The sequence below is a fragment of the Antedon mediterranea genome, chromosome 11 (genome assembly GCF_964355755.1).
Source record: "Antedon mediterranea chromosome 11, ecAntMedi1.1, whole genome shotgun sequence".
Classification (NCBI taxonomy): Eukaryota; Metazoa; Echinodermata; class Crinoidea; order Comatulida; family Antedonidae; genus Antedon; species Antedon mediterranea.
Window position 1 is genome coordinate 18,893,265 of NC_092680.1, and position 7,536 is coordinate 18,900,800.

The following is a 7,536-nucleotide window of genomic DNA, read 5'->3' on the forward strand; positions in this document are numbered from 1 at the left end:
TTTTCACTAAAAAATAGCGGCCAGAAACTCTAACAAGTAGAAATAAAATGTTATTGTCCGATCTGTCTTTTGTTTTCGTTAAAAAGTATAATTTTTTTGTCTTGCGAGATTCACACATTTATTTCTTCATTAGATAACTGAATTAGGCCTATAAATCTTCCTTATGATTATAGATCTTTTTTTTTTCAATATTATATAATAATAAATATCTTTTTTTAACAAATATAAGGCTTTTTAATGGTTTAATTTCACATTCATTGTAGATATCGCCTCTTAAATAAATTACAAATATCTTCGTTATGATTATATATCATTTATTCATTTTAATAAATATCTTTTTTTTAAACAAAAATTAGGCTTACTAAGTTGCTTCAATGTTGGAAATTAATGTTGTTTTTTAATTGTTCAATTTTACATTGTAGATCTCCTATTAATTTTAAAATATAAAACGGCACTTTTTTCATAAGACAATAAGTACTAGTTTCTCAAGATGTCCATGCACCTTTAAGTCTGTTTAACACCTGGACGGACAATAAATAATTAATTTAAATTCCTTATGCATATATTACAGAAAAATAAGATAAAGCACACACATTTCTACCGTTTCAACTCACCTACTTTCAGGAGGACAATGACCAGAAGCATATACATCTTTTAATAAAAATAATAAAAGCGATTGTTTTTCTGTGAGTCATACATCTAGATCAGCTTGGGTGTGTTTCCCTGTGGACAATCAGAGACACTGTTGTTCATCATTTTAATAAGTGGCCTACGTTCACAATAACAAAACACAACTCTAGACTAATCAATAATTCAGTAATTTGCAATTTTATTCTCTGTATCGTTCATTAATAAAATAGTCAAAGTAAGTAAAAAAAACTGTTGTTCACCAGTTCATTAACTGGCCTACGTTCACAATAACACAAAACAACTAGACCAATCAATAATTTAGTAATTTACAATTTTATTCCGAGCATCGTTTATTAATTAAATAGTCAAAGTAGGCTAAGTATAAATACGTATTGTTAAATAATAATAATAATCATGTTTACGTATATATTCTTAACTATAAACCACCTGCACACACGCCGCCAAACTCTAAACGAAAACAAAAACCATTAGATTTATACAAAATATTTTCACATTCATTTTAGATCGAAATACAGATACACATCACAGCATATATCAATATTATTAACTTTCCAGGCATTAAAATTATGGGACAGTAATGCCGTCTTTCAGAGTTTTCTCAACCTACACCCCGGAGAGCAACGTACTAAAATGCTGTTGGGTTTTCCCAACCTACACCCCGGAGAGCAACGTACTAAAATGCTGTTGGGTTTTCCCAACCTACACCCCGGAGAGCAACGTACTAAATGTACGTATGTTCTATACCGTAATGTGCATATATTGTTAAAAAAGTTCTGTGGCCTATTTTAATTGAACCTTCTTTCAGTTTATTTGTTTAATTATCATCAATTCTGTACATTTCAGTCATATAAAATAATATTGACATAATTGTAATATCGGATTTCTTTGATAAACTAGGAGGAGGGGAATGCGCTACTCCACCTTATGTCTGACCTTATGACTCCCACAAGCGCAAGACAATGGCAATTTAATTAATTTTATACGAAAATTACTAGGAATCTAAAAAACACAATGTGTAATTTTGCGCGCCGATCTTATAAAAGTAATACTGCTTTTCTGAGGGCACTTTTAATTAAAATTTTCATTCCGACAGTTTATTCGTTTAATTATGGCACCACTGTATACATTTCAGTCGTCGAAATATTGGACACAGAGAGCGGCGGATCCCTTTGATTCATTCAATTAATTACTGTCCAACTTGACAAAGCAATGTGGCTTCACCATCAATTAAAATTAGTTTCGCGTGTAAACGGACGGTGTCTAAACGGTTTCTCATTATTTTTTAGTTATCGTATTAATTAGGAACGTAACATTGGCAGTAGAAGTAGGCTCATAGAGGTATTCCCACCAATTCACATTTTAAATCATGAAATAGGCCTACATTGATACTCTGTCACTAGCTGAGAATTCTCAACTATTACCACAGTACGACTGTACGACGAAGTATACTTGGTATACTTGAGCACATTGATAAAGAATAGGATAAACTTAACAATATACAACAAATAAAATTAATGTAGGATCCCGTTTAACACTGTTCTCAACTATAGTCATTTTGGTATACTTGAGCACAGTGATAAAGAATAGGATAAACTTAACAATATACAACAAAAATGTACGATCCCGTTTAACACTGTTCTCAACTATAGTCATTTTGGTCTACTTGAGCACAGTGATAAAGAATAGGATAAACTTAATAAAATACAACAAATAACATTAATGTACGATCCAGTTTAACACTGTTCTCAACTATAGTCATTTTGGTATACTTGTCCAAGTAATATTCATCAAAAAGATAAATGCTGAGTAAACGGGACTAGTGGTCCTACTCTAACATCTGGACGACTAAGGAGGTACCCCAGTATAATCCCACTAAGTGACTACCAGGAGCAATCCGCCGTTTTCTCACAAATACAGTATCGAATTTCACTATAATATTAATAAATCGTAATTGAGTTACACTCAGATTTAAAAGATGAGGGCTGAGTAAACGGGACCAGTGGTCATACGCTAACTTTTACTGGACGACTAAGGAGGTACCTTAGTATAATCCCATCAAGTGACAACCAGGAGCAATCCGCCGTTTTATCACAAATTCAGTATAAAATTCCACTATATATAAAAAATCGTAATTGAGTTACACTAAGATTTTAAAGATAAATGCTGAGTAAACGGGACCAGCAGTTCCACTCTAACTTATACTGGACTAAGGAGGTACCCTAGTATAATCCCACCAAGCATGGATTAAGGAATATTATTCTATTCTTTAATCCATGCACCAAGTAACTCCCAGGAGCAATCCGCCGTTTTCTCACAAATACAGTATCAAATTTCACTATAATATAATATTAAAAATCGTAATTTAGTTACACTCAGATTTAAAAGATGAGGGCTGAGTAAACGGGACCAGTGGTCATACTCTAACTTTCACTGGACGACTAAAGAGGTACCCTAGTATAATCCCACCAAGTGACTCCCAGGAGCAATCCGCCGTTTTCTCACAAATACAGTATCAAATTTCACTATACATATATAAAAAACGCGGGAAAAAAACGTAATTGAGTTACACTCAGATTTAAAAGATAAATGCCGGGTAAAAACGGGACCAGCGGTCCTACTCTAACTTATACTGGACGACTAAGGAGGTACCCTAGTATAATCCCACCAAAGTGACTCCCAGGAGCAATCCGCCGTTTTCTCACAAATATTTATTTTCTAATACCATAAAAACCATAAGTAAGACATGGCTTGACAACAGGCCTTCAATGATCGATTATGTTTTTAATCCCCAGCAGGACTGGACACAGAGTGGTTTCAGTCACGTGGTTTTAAAATACTATGCTGCCCTTAACGTTTATATTTAGTTAGACTGTACGCCAATTTTTGTCCTTACGGCAATTTTTGTCCTTACGGCAATTTTGTCCTTACGCCAATTTTTGTCCTTACGCCAATTTTTGTCCTTACGCCAATTTTTGTCCTAACGCCAATTTAACCATACGGCAATTTGTTCATATGGCAATGTGTGTGTGATGGCCGCCCATATTATATAATGCTTGAATCATGGATTAAAGAATAGATAATTCTTTTATCCATGCTTGAATAAAGACACAATCGACCAAGTAATGTGTAGCCATTCCTGAACAAATTATATTTACATAAAACTAGAGGTGATTACAAACTAGTATACGTTGCAGTGTTAACTTGATTTACCTATGACTCACTAGTAGACACAATAAACTATGCAATTTTAAATGTATTATGTTAACAGCTGATTTATTGATTGTATTATTTTTCAAGTTTCATATTGTTTTCGATCACGAACGAAAAAAAGACATCTTGCCATTTTTGTGGTTGTGTTCGTGGAGTTGTGTTCGTGGAGTTGTGTTCGTGGAGTTGTGTTCGTGGAGTTGTGTTCGTGGAGTTGTGTTCGTGGAGTTGTGTTCTTGCAGTTGTGTTCGTGGAGTTGTGTTCGTGGAGTTGTGTTCGTGGAGTTGTGTTCGTGGAGTTGTGTTCGTGGAGTTGTGTTCTTGCAGTTGTGTTCGTGGAGTTGTGTTCACGGAGTTGTGTTCGTGGGGTTATGGTCTTGAAGTTGTGCTGTTTCAGTTGTGTTCGTGCAGTTGTGTTCTTGCAGTTGTGTTCTTGCAATTGTGTTCTTGCAGTTGTGTTCTTGCAGTTGTGATCTTGCAGTTGTGTTCACGGAGTTGTGTTCACGGAGTTGTGTTCACGGAGTTGTGTTCGTGGGGTTATGGTCTTGAAGTTGTGCTGTTTCAGTTCTGTTCTTGCAGTTGTGTTCGTGCAGTTGTGTTCTTTTTTTTCAGTTGTGTTCGTGGAGTTGTGTTCTTGCAGCTGTGCTGTTTCAGTTGTGTTCGTGCAGTTGTGTTCTTGCAGTTGTGGTCTTGCACTTGTGTTCGTGGAGTTGTGGTCTTGCAGTTGTGTTCGGTTCTGCTTCATTTAGGCCCTAAGTGAAAACAAATAAAATTTTAAGAGACTAAAAAATTAAAGCGAGTGTTTACCGCTGTAGTATACTACGACAAATTATCTGGTAATATTATGTAAATTTTGCCACATGATGTAAAAGTCACTTACCAATAAGTTGAACAAAGTTTCAAGTCATACAAAAGATATCAATAAAAATTAACTAATTTGTTATTTTTCCATAGACTTTTTTTTCAATTCAATATCAGGAGTGATTGCAACACGATGGTAACGCCTAAATATTAATACGGTACTTAACTGAGATATCAAAGATCATTGACCCAAATAAACAACTAACACACTAATGAAAATGATCCACTAATAATATTTTATTTCATGTCAATTAATAGCGGTAAATATCAATACTATTAATGTAATTGATACATATAAATTATCTATGTGTAATACTGTAATGGCACTTAATAACCACTCAGTGTAAGGCACTTAACCCATAAACAACCACCAGCACAAAAATGGGTGGAAAAACACACAACTAGGCATCCAATAATAATACTATACACTGAATGCTTTGTTCTAAAAGTTAATAAATCTCTTGCAACGGAAGGCATAAAACCACCCTCTATGAAGGCATTTAAATTACATTTTATCACAGAATTAATATTTTCTTGTTCAATTTTTATTCACTGAAATTCAAGAGATGAGATAAAGCCAACACAGTATATAGTGTTATGTGATATTCCTGTATGCAAATGTTGAATTAACCTAAAACCTGTTGATTTGCTTGATTAGTCCTAATTATATATGCAAATATTTTAGAGTCATTGACCTATACTGAGATAATCAAATAATTAAATTTAATTTGACCGATCATGAAGCAGGTAGGTATTACCAGGGAGTTGTAAACTCTATGGTATTACCATGGCGGTATAAATGGTATTAAAGATTCAATGAAGATGTTTCATAATGAACCTGGTAGGTAATGATAATTAGTGAAACTTCTACAGATTGGTCCACAGTGATGGCATTGCTTTATTTTGTAACAAAAAAACCTTCAGTTCTAATTTAATTTATCATTACAATAGTTGTTACATTATAATAAACTAATATACTAGGACACTTCAAGTATTGATAACTTCTCATTTAGAAATTTCTTTCAGACCAAGGGGTTGGGAAGGTCAACTATGCCTGAAAACAGTGCTTTCATAAAAAGCCTACAAATACATAATGATGCAATATCAATGTATATAATACACAAAAGAACAACACAAAAATAATCAACAAATAATTGAAAACGCACCAAAATTACTAAAAACCAACTCAACCAGGGTGTGGCCAGAGTCAAATTTCACTCAAAACACCCCAAAACCACTGCATGCATGTTAAATAAATAAAATAAAATACTGCAACATGACAAAACATTTATTAGCTGTTTTAAAGTTTTAGGATCATTTCATTTCTACGGCTCTACAGGCAGTCCAAACACTAGACCTTCAAACAGTAAATTTAGAGTCCTTGATTTTTATGATGATAACTAAAAAGTTTTCATTTAATACGATTTACAGATCTTTTATTGTTTCTAATTTGTTTATTTGTCAGAAACAATTAAGCAAATTGGTGATTAATTACTTTACTACTGTTTTATTCTTTAAGTTGTAAATTAAAAGTTTTTTATATCAAAAGGAATTTCCATTTATTTAATACCTTTTACAGATTTGTTGGGTGTTTCTAATTTGTTTATTTCTTGAAAGCAATCAAATAAAATGATTGAAATGGCAAAATCAGCACTGTGGTCATGTTACAAGAGTTGTCAAAACAATATAGAAAGTAGGTAGGAAGACCTTTTCCATTTCCCCTAACTGTTATACTGTTTTATGGGAGTAAAGTTGAGTTTAAATAATATATTTTAACATTTAACTACTACTGTAGCGTATCCACATCCTGCTTGGTAAATTCCAAATAGCGACACAGTAGTGGCAATGATTAATTTTAATTCAAAATCACAGGATTTTGTGATGAATGAATATTCATTACACAGGAATTAAAACACCTAACGTGGAACTTAGTGCTGACTGAATGACCAATGTGTACGGCCATAGGCAAGGTTTACCAACTGGCACGTGGCTAAGCCTCAAGCCTCATATGGCCTCTTTCTTTTCGCAGGGTTTCCATAGTTAATTAATTACTACAGAAATTATTGGTAATTTAACAATAGTTTTGTTTGATCTTTGTGTATGACCTGAATTTAAAAAATAACCAGATATGTCCGTAGACAATGTGAGGATGGTAAATCAATGGTAAATTAAAAAATATTTAATTAAAGAGATCAACAAGTGAAAGCTAATAGGTAATTTATTCTGATTGAACTTAATCATTATGAACATATATTTACTTGTGTTAAGCTCTGTCTACACTATCAAACTTTATGTGACAAACAAATGTGATGTGCCAATATATGGACATGATGATAGGCATATTACTACCATATTTGGGCACATCAGACTTGTTTTATCAAAATAGTTTGATAGTGTGGACAGAGCTTTATGTAGTAACACAACTGTAATCCAGCTTGATAGTTGACATTTCTTCTTAATGTAAGTTTTTTTTATTCTGTACTTTTTTATTTCTTCAATCATTGGCACTATCTTTCATCCATTTTTATCTGAAATTTATAAGAAATTATTAAATGTAATTGCTTATATGCAACGTTGGGCCTGGTTGCATTCTGGATGGGAGACCGTCTAGAAATCGCGGCGGGTGCTGTATATACTGGAGAGTGATGGTGTAATGGTAATATCGGACTATCATGTGATAGGCATCTGTACCATACTAATTGCATCCTTAGGCAAGGTGCTTTACTCTCATTGCCTCGTCCTTCGGATGGGATGTAAAGCCGTTGGTCCCGTGTACTTAACAGTGCACGTTAAAGAACTTGGTACACTATTCGAAAAG